The 14,569-nt window shown below is 37.7% G+C and overlaps 1 protein-coding gene across 1 annotated transcript in view; it reads left to right on the top strand.

Moving 5' to 3' along the window:
* Positions 1-8,935: 8,935 nt before the first annotated feature.
* LOC129758010 (mucin-17-like) overlaps positions 8,936-14,569 on the top strand; it is a 105,344-nt gene continuing 99,710 nt past the window's right edge. Inside the window, exon 1 of the mRNA XM_055755427.1 lies at positions 8,936-11,182. The gene's annotated coding sequence lies outside the window, so the exon portion shown is untranslated. The remainder of the gene's footprint in view (positions 11,183-14,569) is intronic.

Here is a 14,569-nt window from a genome sequence, read left to right as displayed (position 1 = left end):
GGACTGCTGGAAATTGTAATAAATTGTTTTTTTTTTCACATTTAAAGGGGGTCTAAATTAGACTTACCGGCTTCCTTTTCTTCAGGGGCTCCTACGCTCGTTTTGGGGTTGGTGCTAGTCTGGAGGCAATCAAGGGCGGCCAGTGAGGCCACTGACTGGGATCGTTGCAACCACTTAGGCCTTTTCTTTTCACTTTTATTTCTCAGGGTACACACTCTGGGGCGATGGAAATAGGTGGCCCAGGATGCCGCACGTGTTCCCAGTGATAAAGAGGTGATATTGTAGACCTCTATGGACACTTTTTTGATCTTCGACCGAACTGAGAGCACTCTTGTCACTTGTCACGCGCGTAGTTTTCGTTTCGCGTCGTGATTATTGCCGGATAATGGGGAAAATCCCGCTAACTGATGACCAGTTTTGACCTAACGGGGGAACAACCGACTCCTCTTCGACAAGCACGTCTATCTTTCCTCACGTCCAGCAGACAAGAGAGCTTCCCGATGCGCTTTTCTCTTTCCGGCTCATTTCCTCCTTTTTGGAGTTCGCATACCCCAGTCGAATCGCAAACTCCGAGAAGTTAACGGGTGCGTTTTTCCAAACAGTGGTGCCTGTAGGATAGATATGAGATAATGGAAAATATAAAATCAAATAATTTATGTTCGAAGAAAAGAACGTAATTTTATCACTTAGAGTTTCTCAACACGCACTTATAATTAACGGACAAGTGAACAACATGCTGAATCTGAGAAAATCTGGCTACTTTGATTGGAAAAAATGTTCATTGCGTTCATTGTTGCGCGGTAACTTTTACCTATAAATAAAACGGCACTTGGGCTAATCGGGTCATTCTTAAATCGAATTTTGTGAAGTAAACATCAAGCGGAGTAAGCGCCCTCGAGAAGACGGCCTTCGGTACAAGGAAAAACCCCCAGATTACGACAGTGCCCAGGATGAGTTTGCCGCCCCTTTTTAGACCTCCAGCCCACCTAAGCTTCCAATAACTGAATTCTAAATTAATGGGACATGTTTAAATATTACAAGTTTAAAGTTAGATATGCTGGGAAGAGAACTTTTTGGATGATAAACTTAGATTTATGCTAGAATATACGGTGAAAAAACATAAAAAATACTTACTGATCGGTATACATTCGTTGTTCGGGTTCCTTGCCATGTTGTTCTTTCATCAGGATCTGGTTCCAGCATCTTATCCAACTGAGCCATAAAACGCAATCTTTCGACGGTTTGGTTTTTCTGCTATTTAAAATGTTAGCTTAAGGCTTTAGGCAAAACTGCTCTATATTTTCCTGGAACATCGGCTTTTCAAGGAATGGTTCTCCCAGAATGCACAATCCGGAAGTTGATGTCACTTTGGGAAGTGAGTTTTAATAATTGAAATAGTAATAACAAATGAGACCTCAATCTAATAACTGAAAACCTGTGTGGATTTTGACATGAGGATATAATTTCCTCGACTCGTTCCGCAGGAATCAACACAAGTAAACATTCAGCCAGGCGCGCCTGTTGAAATCTTTCCTACCTCGGTTGCTTACTACTGCTTTTCCACAGCGGCTTTGTGTTGGCCACGGTGTAGGAAAATAATTTATTTTACGCTTAAACTGTTTGCTTATGCCGTGGAAAACTGCGGAGACCTTTTAAGAGCTGGAATTTTCCTCCGTTATTCTGGAATATGATTATTTAATTCCGAAACACAAACAAAATCAAAACAAATTGATCGGATTGACGTTCGTGCTCACTCAACCTCTGTCACTTTACCCGCATCGACTCCGGGAATAAGGTAACAAATCTGACGGTGACTTAAGGTCACGTGACATTCGTCACCTCAAGGGCGGCGCAGAATAAGGGCCGTAATTTAACTAATGAGCATATCACGTGTGTTTACCAGCTCGAATAACTTGCATGGCTTGGTAAGAAACGCAGACTCGACGAATTTCCATGGCTCTTGCTAGATGATCTTCCATGGCTCTGGTACAATGAACTGCCAATGGATCCTGGTTCGTTGAACTTTCAGTAGTTCTAGCTCGGCAATTTTCCATGGCTCCAGGTCGAACGGTGATTTTTAATTTCGACAATGGATCTTTCTAACTAATCCTACCTTGATTCTTGACTCGAAGATCACAGAAAGGTGCTGGTCCGACGACATATCATTGACTCCATCTCGATGACCATACATTGGTTCTGCTCTTACGAACTTTTAATATCTCCGACTCAAAGACAAGACAAATGCCTTCAATATGGCGGCCTTTCAGTGACCTTGAACCGACGATCCACCCGTGGATGCTCGGTTTGACCTCTAACGACGGCTCTCATCTGATCTAAAAGTGGCTCTGGTTCAACGACCTTCGAGTGAATACCGGCTGGCACCAACGCGAAGACTTCCCAATACTTTCCAATGGCTTCTGCCCTGAAAACCTTCTAGTGGAAACTCTGCTTTGTAACCATGTGAAGTTTACTAGTCAACATTGTTAGGATTCGTCGCGTCAGATTAAATGTCGAAGGAGTGCTGTTCGTTTAGTGGAGAGTGAAACGGACCGACCTTTAAACCCCGAAATAAAGGAAACATCCCGGACGCAGCCAGCCAACATAAGTTAGGATGAATGTTGGCAGAAAACAACATATAGCAGCACCTGACACGATTCTTGAAGTCAGGGTTGTACACAGCGAATGCCTGGGAACACTGGGTTGCTGAAGGGATAGAAGACGAAAGGGATATAGGGGTAGGAAAGGTCAAAAGTCGGGTACGAGAAATAGGAAATTGTAAAAAACGGCGATTGGATGTTTAGTCGTCAGGCGAGTACTACAGAAGCGTATCCACAAGGTCACCACGCAATTGGGCTAACATCCGTATTCTTTAATTCTGAGTACTAGTTCCATACGTGGAGACTCGTGGAAGTAAATTGAATTGCTCCTCAAACAACCGAGTGTGTGTGTGTGTGTAGAGAACTAACAGGATCCCGAGATTTGATTATGAACTTCCGGTGAGAATCCCTGAAGACGGAATATTCATGTATGCCCGAATTCCCGTATTTCCCATCCCCTGAATATCCCGATTCGCCCAAGATACCGGAGTAGACATTCCGTCGATCCGCAGCAGCCACGTGTCTACATCCCAGCAAACAAGAAATCGTATCAGAAATGATAAATTAGGTCGTTTACAATGGTGTTGCGAATCGCAATTCAAACTACATAGTGAAAAGATCGTATAAAATGTCGTATAAAAGTCAGTTTAAATCGGATATGTTAGAAAGTCCGCCATGTTTGTAAATTTTGAAATGATTTAGTTCCCTCACGGGCTTCAAGTGAGAAAATCATTGTCATGTTCTCTCTGTAATCAGCAGTGCATCCAGATGGCTGAAAATCAGATGGCAAAATATTGTCGCTGGCAACGATTTGAAGACTATGAGAGCAAAATCTTGCGCTCTTTTGCATTCTTCCGATAGGTACGAATAAGGTGTCGGATAACGCCCAATTGGTGTAGTTTTCGTCGCTTTAAAAAGAAATGAAACGTATGTATGTATGCAATATACTCCACTTTGGTAGGTAAATGCTGTTTTTCGACTTTTATACGATACGCAGTGCAAGTACATCTACAAGGTACGATGAGCAGTTGGATGTCCGGGGCCGCCAGATGGCGGATTGTACCAAGAACGAGGGACCCGAAAAGTAATCGTGTGAAGTAGGACACATTTGATATTTGGGGTGCAGTTATTTAGTTGACAAGTTCCTAGCCATTTCTGATCCTTTGAGGGGAATAAAGTAAGGCGAGTGTAGCTCGAAATTGAGTCACCCAGCATTCCTTTGTAGTATTTTCACTCGAGAAGCCGACCCTGAGGCAAGAATTGGGGGAGTCCTAAAAGTGCTGGGCAGTAGTCTTTTCATAGTTACCAAGAAGACCTCCCAACGAGACAACACCACTTCCCAATGAATGACTCTGGTTCGACCATTTGCCAGTAGATTATCGGCCCGAAGACCGCCCAATAGCTCTGACCGCCCAATTTCAGAAACTTGTGATTGAGATTATTTTTTTTTATCTTGAATCATCTGTTTTGTAGAAAATCCTTTAAATTGGCGTATCCGTTCCAACAAGAATATTATTAAAAATGATTGAACGCAGCGTTCATTCAGAAATGATTCATTTCGAGATCGCTCGAATGATATGTGACTTGAACGTGCCATGTTAACTATACCTCTCTCGTGCCCCATACAATGTTCATGTTCTCTTGCTGTTGTCATGCGAGTCGAGAGTTGGTGCTGAATGAAATAATTTATTCACAAAAACATTAAAACCATTCCGCGAACGGCAGCGGCAGCCTCGCAGCCGTATCACTTACCTGACTCAACAGGTGTGCGTCACTCTTCTCTGGTGGTACATAAACCAAACCGACCCAGCCGACATCACCATCATCCTTCAACGCGGTTCCATTCAGTCAATGCCAAAATAATTGACCCAATTCGGCCATGCCGTCGTCGTCGCCGTCGCCGTGCAGTTGGGCCCAATCAGTTGGTTAGGTTGGTTGCTGAAAAATAGCATCAATAACAGCAGCACATCCACCACCACCACCACTAGCACAATCTCTTCATTGGCGTCATCTTCTACTTTAGACGGTTGGCTGCCTCAGAACACAGAGAATCGTTGTTGTTTGTTGACTCTGCATGTTGTTTAGCGTCGAGGCGCGTCACTTTCTGCCATATTTACGCAGAATAACGAGATCGTGACAACCATCCATCTGAGAAGAAGTGATTCTGATTCGTCCTCCGGCAACTCCTTGCGAATTGAGCAGAGGGAGGTTTCCAAGACGATTCCTGTTACGATAGTCCCCAGCCCCACGGCCGGCGGGTCTGATGAAGTCGAGCGAGCGAAAGGTGGGTGGAAACGTCGGCTGGAGAAAGAGAGAGGTGGGTGGTACTGTTAGTACCGCTTCTGTCTTAGCCATTGTCATTGCAAGGCACGAAGATATGCTTCGCAAAAGTAGGACAGCTGAGAACGGCGGCGAATATCGAAATCTCAATCGCAAAAGGAATCAGATCTCTCTTCCCTGCCCCGCAGCCCAACCATTCATTCAATCGACCCTTCCCTTTTTATTGCCGTCGCGGCACAGGTAGGAGAAAGCAGCTCCGGTAACAATAACATCGGCTAGAGAAATGTAAAGGGAAATTGAATACACAAACAAAAAAAAACACAAAAAATATACAGCGAAGGATTGTCATTACAAAATATTTATAATTATCTCGTCACGAACTCGAACACAAAACTTGCGAGCGAACAAGGTGAATGAGAGCACAGGAGAATGAGCACAAACGAGCGGAGGAGCGAAATCATTAGCAAACTGGGGTTGAAGCTGAGAGAGTTGAAGAAACAATGAGAAAAAAAACAGAAAGTGCACAAGAAAGAGAATAATCTGATGGGCGAGTTGAAGAGAGTTGTTTTCAAGGTGGAAAGCAGAAACAAAGAACTAGACAGAGCAGGGCTGCCAGCTTGCTGCTATCGCAGAAATTACATTCCTTTGGTTATGACGATAGAATAGAATGTTAATGAGTGTCATTAATTTCTAGACCCTACGCTTAAAGCTACTCCCCACAAATCATCAAGGTATCAAAAAGCCATCAAGGGTTCCTCTACCAGCGACATGATCTTTACTGATAGGTTCATTGTGTTCTTTTGGAGCCTGAAAAAAAGACAAAAATGAAAAAAAAAACGACTGACAAAAATGACAAAATGACAAAAATAACAAAAAATGACGAAAATGAAAAAAAAAATGACAAAAACGACAAAAATGACAAAAATTACAAAACTGACAAAAATGGTAAAAATGACAAAAAGGCAAAAATGATAAAAATAACAAATATGATAAAAATGACCATAATGATCAAAATGATAAAAATGACGAATATGACGAAAATTTAAAAAAAAAATACAAAAATGTCAAAAATCACAATAATGACCAAAAATGACAAAAAAGACAAAAATGACCAAAATTACAAAAAAATAACAAAAATTCCAACAATTCAAACAATTCAAAAAAAAAATTAAAAATATTACAAAAATGACAAAAATGACAAAAATAACGTAAATGACAAAAATGACAAAAATGACAAGAATGGCCAAAATGACAAAAAGACAAAAATGACAAAAAAAGGATAAAAAAAACAAAAATTAAAGAAATTTAAAAAATGACAAAAATGAGAAAAATTGCAAAAAAATCATTAACGACAAAAATGATTTCAGAGACCGAAATGACAAAAATAACAGAATTATAAAAAAAAAACAATATTACCCAAAACGTCAAAAAATGACAAAAACCTCAAAAAATGGCAGAAAAATGACAAAAATTAAAACAATAACAAGATATTAAAATTAACAAAAATGTCAAAAAGATAAAAATCACATAAATCACAAAAATGACAAAAATATCAAAAATGTCAAAAATGGCAGAAATAAAAAAATTGACAAAAATGGCAGAAATTTAAAAATTTGACAAAAATGATAAAAATGACAAAAATGACAAAAATAACAAAAATGACAAAAATGACAAAAATGACAAAAATGACAAAACTGACAAAAATGACAAAAATGACAAAAATGACAAAAATGACAAAAATGACAAAAATGACAAAAATGACAAAAATGACAAAAATGACAAAAATGACAAAAATGACAAAAATGACAAAAATGACAAAAACGACAAAAATGACAAAAATGACAAAAATGACAAAAATGACAAAAATGACAAAAATGACAAAAATGACAAAAATGACAAAAATGACAAAAATGACAAAAATGACAAAAAATGACAAAAATGACAAAAATGACAAAAATGACAAAAATGACAAAAATGACAAAAATGACAAAAATGACAAAAATGACAAAAATGACAAAAATGACAAAAATGACAAAAATGACAAAAATGACAAAAATGACAAAAATGACAAAAATGACAGAAATGACAGAAATGGCAAAAATGACAGAAATGACAAAAATGACAAAAATGACAAAAATGACAGAAATGACGAAAATGACAAGAATGACAAGAATGACAAAAATGACAGAAATGACAGAAATGATAGAAATGACAGAAATGACAAAATGATAAAATGACAAAAATGACAAAAATGTCAAAAATGATAAAATAAACATAAATGACAAATTGAATAAAAATGGCAAAAATGTCACTGTTTTTAATTTTTCAATTTTTGTCATATTTTCATTATTTTTCATTTTTGTCATTTTTGTCATTTTTGTCATTTTTGTCATTTTCGTCATTTTCGTCATTTTGGTCATTTTTGTCATTTTTGTCATTTTCGTCATTTTCGTCATTTTCGTCATTTTGGTCATTTTTGTCATTTTTGTCATTTTTGTCATTTTTGTCATTTTTGTCATTTTTGTCATTTTTGTCATTTTTGTCATTTTTGTCATTTTTGTCGTTTTTGTCATTTTTGTCATTTTTGTCATTTTTGTCATTTTTGTCATTTTTGTCATTTTTGTCATTTTTGTCATTTTTGTCATTTTTGTCATTTTTGTCATTTTTGTCATTTTCGTCATTTTTGTCATTTTTGTCATTTTTGTCATTTTTGTCATTTTTGTCATTTTTGTCATTTTTGTCATTTTTGTCATTTTTGTCATTTTTGTCATTTTTGTCATTTTTGTCATTTTTGTCATTTTTGTCATTTTTGTCATTTTTGTCATTTTTGTCATTTTTGTCATTTTTGTCATTTTTGTCATTTTTGTCATTTTTGTCATTTTTGTCATTTTTGTCATTTTTGTCATTTTTGTCATTTTTGTCATTTTTGTCATTTTTGTCATTTTTGTCATTTTTGTCATTTTTGTCATTTTTGTCATTTTTGTCATTTTTGTCATTTTTGTCATTTTTGTCATTTTTGTCATTTTTGTCATTTTTGTCATTTTTGTCATTTTTGTCATTTTTGTCATTTTTGTCATTTTTGTCATTTTTGTCATTTTTGTCATTTTTGTCATTTTTGTCATTTTTGTCATTTTTGTCATTTTTGTCATTTTTGTCATTTTTGTCATTTTTGTCATTTTTGTCATTTTTGTCATTTTTGTCATTTTTGTCATTTTTGTCATTTTTGTCATTTTTGTCATTTTTGTCATTTTTGTCATTTTTGTTATTTTTGTCATTTTTGTCAATTTAGTCATTTCTGTTTTTTTTTTTTTCATTTTTGTCATTTTTGTCATTTTTGTCATTTTTGTCATTTTTGTCATTTTTGTCATTTTTGTCATTTTTGTCATTTTTGTCATTTTTGTCATTTTTGTCATTTTTGTCATTTTTGTCATTTTTGTCATTTTTGTCATTTTTGTCATTTTTGTCATTTTTGTCATTTTTGTCATTTTTGTCATTTTTGTCATTTTTGTCATTTTTGTCATTTTTGTCATTTTTGTCATTTTTGTCATTTTTGTCATTTTTGTCATTTTTATCATTTTTGTCATTCTTGTCATGTCTTTTGGTCATTTTTGTATTTTTTGTTATTTTTATCATTTTCGTCATTTTTGTCATTATAAAAATTACAAAAATGAGATATTTTCTAGCATTCATTGATTCAAAAAGTAATCTTACGGTTGTTATGCTGGTGACTTATGTTGAGGCACAAAGGAGTTCGAGTGAACTTAAGTAGTAGGTATATGGTCATAAGATGTATTTTACTTCTTTGAACATTATTATAATTTGCAAGAATTACTACTGGCTACCCTGCCTCCAAGCAACAATCCATCGTCATATGAATGAGATTGAATTTGATTCGCAAGTTTAATTTCTCACGCTCGCTGCGTGTAGGTACTTTACTCACTCATTCTCCCAAATGTACCAAATTCTCTCCAAGATGAATGCAATTCTCGCAAGCGAACGAAGGAAGAAACGGGTTCGTTCGGCCGTGGGTCGCTCGCTCGCCGTCAGTCGTCCAGCAGAAGTCGAACGGTTCGTACGTTCGCAACCGCAGTTCCGTGTTCCGTGTACGAGTGAATGGTGACAGAAGCAGCGCCAGAGAGGGAGACGGAGAGAGAGTTTAAATTATCATACGTTCTTCTCGCGTCGCGCTTGCCTCTCGCTCGGCCCGTCGTCATCGCCGGTCGCCCTTGGAAATAGTGATTGAAAAAAGGTTTTTCTGTAGTTCGTTTTATTTTATGTTGTGTTTCTTTTTTTTTTTTTTAAATACTGTGTTCACACGAGCCAGTCAGATGGTGGTGGCGAAAAAGTAGAAGGCGAATATGATTCTCGCAGCAAGGTAGAAGAAAAGGAAGCGCAATGTGTGTTGGTACTGCGTTCGGGGGTGCGTGTGAGTGAGCAAGAGAGCAATAGTCTGTGCGGCCCATCGCTGTCGTGTCGCTGTGTGTGGAACGACGAGGAGAAGATAACCGAAAGAGGAGGAAGAAGAGTGAAAAGTTACTGAAAAATTTCTGTCCGTGCAATACAGCTCTAGCCAAGTGTGGTTTCCGTACCTTGCCTTCCCGTGCCAAGTGCGGTTTTTTTATTTGGGAACCCCGAATTATGTTTTCCATCTGAAGAGTGCGTTAAGTTAACTACTAGTTTGAAAGCTACACGAGTGCATCGGTTATGTTCGAAGCTGCAGAAAACACTGATTAGATTCAAGTGTTTTTGGATGCAACAATACGAAACCGTTTGCAACAGTCCACTTTAGTTGAAGCAGCTAGTTTGAAATTGAATCGATTACGAAACCCGAGTGCGTTAGTTCGGCGTTAGTGCGGATCCATAGAAACCTTTCAAGGATTTAAATTTCAAGTCACAAAACTGTGAAACGCTTTCACCAAGTCCAAAGCCTGCTTTGCACAACTCTGCCATTCAGGCATTTACTCAGACTGGGGGAAAGTTGCAACATCACTTACTCGGCCAACTTGGATAAACGCCCCGCGTGAGAAGAAGAAACAAAAGAACACGGAGCAGCAGCTAGCAATGGAATCGTGAAGGAAATTGGCGACAAAGGAAAATCATCGCAGCCAGCTCCAACCTGTGTACGCGAAGAAGAAAACGACCAAAGTCGGTGCTTGCGTCAGTTCCGTTGTGTTGGTGTGCTACGAGGAAAACTAATCTCACCTGAGGTACCACTACGTGTGTTGCCCCCCCTTATTGAAACCCGCTATTCCGTGAAGACATCCCTCGATAGTTTGTAGTCGCAGTGAGATCGATCCCCCAAAGTATTGTTCCGACGAACAAATGACGTGAGATGTTGGCACAGGAACTGTGCGGCGACTGTGTCTGCTGCCATCGGGGCTGAATGAATTAAAATAACAAACCATCGGCCAAAAGAGAACCGGGAAAATGAGATGAATTATTGTGCAATTATTACCGGCCGCTCGGATGGATATAAATCTTACCGCCGATGCTCCTCTCTTCTGTTGAAACCTTAAATTTTCGGCGAAACTTTTGTGTTGGAAGAAAAAGTCGTTGTCGTCCAGATGATTTAGTGGAAAAACCCCTAGAAAGATAATGTTTTTTTTTTGTGTTGCTTCTAGACGAGTGTGGTTTACCGTTTAAATAGTAATCGGAAAAGTGCATCTTAGTGCAGGGTGTGAGTGTGAGCGCTGATGCAGGAATACCCACTCTCTACACCCGGGAAGCCGTGACGATTGGAGCCAAAGCCATAAAGGAGAAAGATCAAGATGTCTTATCGCTATTGGATTAATTCTGGTGATGGTGTGGAAGAAGCAGCAGCTGTAGCGCTAGCGTTACGCCCTCCCATGTGCAATATGGATTAAGTGTAGCGGTGCTATTTTTAGTCGGTTGTCGTCTTCGTTCTCCGTGTAAGAAGAACTGTGTGATCGTCGCTCGAACGACGACGACGAATAAATCGAAAGAGTGTCTGTGTTTGTGTTCTTCAACCTAGTAGTGTTGGTGTGTACGTGTGACCTCATTCAGAAAACGGCTCAACACAGGCGGTAACGTTTTTGGATTACCAATTAACCGACGACGAACCAACTGCGTCCAAAACGAGTCGAGAAAATCTGTTGTGCTGTCCAAGTCGAAAAAAAAAACACCAATCGAAGAAAGAAATTATCAGAGCTTCGATTGCCAAAATCAACGTGTTCATAGAGTGGTGATACTGAAAGAAAGAAAACGAAAAAAATATACCAGGAAGCAGAAGTGGAAACAATCGATGAAATAATTTTGAAAACCCGAAGACGGAACAATATAATGAGGTGAGTACGTGAAACGAGCTTATACACATATTTTTCGTAGACGTGCATACATACATATGTTGGAACAAAACTGAGTGTGGAAGATTTAGAGGAGACCTCCTGCTGACTGGAGAGCGCACTTAAAGCCTCGATCTCGAAAAGGGTATCGAATGTGGCAACATTTCTGCACTGGGATCTGGCTTCATGTGCTGTAATGAACCTGCGATGGAATTTGTGCAACAGATGTGGTGAAATGTGTCCGTGGAGAAGCTGGAAAGATTTGAGGGAATCTTCACTGGTTGGACGAACTTTCGAATGGTATTCTATGCAAATCACAGTTAAGAGTAAATTAGACAAATTGGAACTTCAGAAACTCGGATAACGGTTTTCAACTAGGCTGAAAAACAGACTGAAGGTTGGTCGGAGGAACAAAGCCAATCATTTGTTGTCTTAAAAAGTAGCTAAGCAAAAATTGAAGGTTCCTTTTAAAAAAAGAACCTCGCCGTACTAGAGAATTGCGGTGCGATTAATTTTCAAGACGAAAACCAGGATTTCCTTCCAGTCAATACCGGCACACCTTACGTTACCGCAATAGATCGGCCTCAAACCCCAGACAGACAGACAGACAAGTGTGATTCCTTGAAACGCGGTGCTGCTAGCTGCTGAACTGAAATGTCCTTGACATTTGTAGCTTTTTTTCGCGGCCGCCCGTGCCATGTGGTTTCGCTGTATACTTAATGTCTTGAATGCCAAACCTTCCTAGTTGAATGACGAACGACGACGACGCGAGACATAAGAAGAATAACATCTGAGAAGGAAAAGGCAGAAGAAAAGCACCCGATAGACTTTGGAGGCTTTAATTTGGTCGTTGCCGTCATCGTCGACTTGAGGCATGTAGGATGTGAATTTGCGCAAAAGTTTAACCATGGCTGTTCCAAACTCAACATGGTTTGGGTAGATTTTGACACCTACGTGAAATAAGAATGAAAATGTTGTAGAGGGAACAAGTTTTAAGGTCTTAATTGAAGTCATTATTACGATGTAGGGCAATGTCACGTGATTCCGTATATTATGAGTTTAATGATGATTGGAATAGTTCTAAATTTCAACCAAACCAAGTTCGAGAACTCGTGGATTAATGCTTTTTTCTACCGGCAAATTGTTCTCCTGGAAGTCAGTTATTAATGTAGATTTAATTGATTGGCCTAGCGGTGAAAAGTGATGTCCTTTTTAGTAGGGACATCTAAAGATTATGACATTTTTTTTTTATAGGTGGATAGAAGGTTAGATGAAATGAAAGAGGTTGAAAATGAGCGGGTAGAATTTATTTAGAAGCATACAATCCCAAGTAACAATTTAAGTTTTATTCCAACCTTAACAGTTCGCTTAAGACTATTTCCTAAAGCTACTTTATAAGCCAAAGCGCATTCTACGCTATTAGCACAACTACTTTAAAGTTAACATATGGCCAAAAGGGACCATTTTGTTAACGTTGTTAAAGCTAATTCTATACGCTATAATAAAACATCCAACAGAATAGTTTTATTCGACCTTATAGACATAGCTTTAAGAAACCTTTCAGAGCCCTCTTCAGACTATCCACAGCTCTTTTAAAACTACGTCGTGGAATCTGATAGGAATTTTACTGTGGGATCTGTGAAATCTGATAGGAATTTTACTGTGGCAGCTGTGGAATCTAATAGAAATTTTACTGTGGGAGCTTTCTGTTCCGTTTTTTCTCGTTTTATCACTTACTCTCCCAAGCATTTGATGATAGGTAAAGATTCCATTTAAAATATTTTAAAAATATTCTCATTCTCATTTTCAATATATCTAAGCAAGAAACTTCCTGCAACCTCAGATTTCTGGTGAAGTGTATACGAAATAGCATCAAAACTTAAGCGCGCCTCAAAGAAAATCAGAATTGACCATATTTTAAGCATTTTTTAAATAAAAAAATTATAATTAAAACAAAATATAAATTGACTCAAATGATGCAATTTTTGTTTTACATTGAAATTCATCACCTATACAACAAATAGTACCGTCAACATTGTCAAATTGATGAAAATGTCGAGTTTTTAGTATTAAAGTATTATTTACAGCAACATGGCGTCAGTAATTTCGATTCAATTTCACAATCAACATGGCGCTCAGTAAATTAATATTGAAAATCTTAAGGCAGTTGTAAAACAGTGTTAAGATGGTTTTATGACGGTTAGAAAAATGTGGTAATAAAACAATTTCAATAAACAGGTTTTAAATGGTTTTAAGAGACCTTGAATCAAAGCTTCGTTTGACGTTTCTCTAAATGGAATACACGCTCATGATGGATTTATCCATTTTTGAGAAAAAGAAGTTTTTCGCAATAAATGAAAACATTTCGATTTGTTGCTTGGCAAAAGGCATTCATGCAACTTTTTGTTTTGTTTCCTTTTGACTATGAGGATGGTCAATCATCTTTAAATAACAAATAGGTATTGCTATCAAATAATCTCAAACTATTTTGGAATAGAACATTTTCTGTTATCAAAACCCTGGCCTCAAAGCTAAATAATAACCCGCATAAATAAGGATTATAACCAAATGATTTTTAAAGCGTAATAAAACGTTTAGCAAACGATTATTGAAATTGTAAAAACATTGCCTGAATCGTGAATTCCGAAATGATTGAATTTTGAATTTGTAGTTAGGTTATGTAAAACAGTTAAAAACTGTTAAAACAGTTGTATGGGAAAACAATTGGAAGTGATAAAACGATTCTTTAAAACGTCCTTCGGATGTTTTGCTTACTATTACCAGAACTGCCTTACGCTTTAAATAAATCGTTATTTTCAATGATCGGCCAATGCTAGTGGTCTTCATTCTGAATACATCATCTGAAACTTGTTGAGGCTGATTTAGAATGAGCATTTTCGCTTGTGATGAAACCCGATTTCTCCGTCTTTGCTGAGTTGAAGCCGGTTTCTGCAGTCTTCCAGAAATTTTCAAGGACGGTTTATCTGAAAATAATTTTGTTAGTTCTGGATTGGATGACGTAAATAAAGATCAACTTCGCATTGAGAGACAGAGATGGATAAATAAAACAAGTAGTTAATAGGCGTACTTGTAAACGAATTTTCTAATACATTTATTCTTATCGAATCACAAAAACCGTTTATTCACAGTGGGCTTTTATTCGAACCCTGAGAATTGAGCGAATAATGATGTGGACTGATTTACGGTTGTTTTGAAATTTGAATGCGGATACAACAAAGCTGTTTTTATTTTTAAGATGAATTTAGCTGTGTTAATTTATATCATTTTGATAGCACGTTTTTCTCAATTTTGAGTGATAATCCTTTCAAAACAGGTTATGCTATATCAAAAAGAGGTAAAAAAGTTTAAGCGTGTATACGTTCTTCTCGA

This window comes from Uranotaenia lowii, chromosome 3, assembly GCF_029784155.1.
Source record: "Uranotaenia lowii strain MFRU-FL chromosome 3, ASM2978415v1, whole genome shotgun sequence".
Lineage (NCBI taxonomy): Eukaryota > Metazoa > Arthropoda > Insecta > Diptera > Culicidae > Uranotaenia > Uranotaenia lowii.
This window is presented reverse-complemented; position numbering and strand designations above follow the sequence as displayed.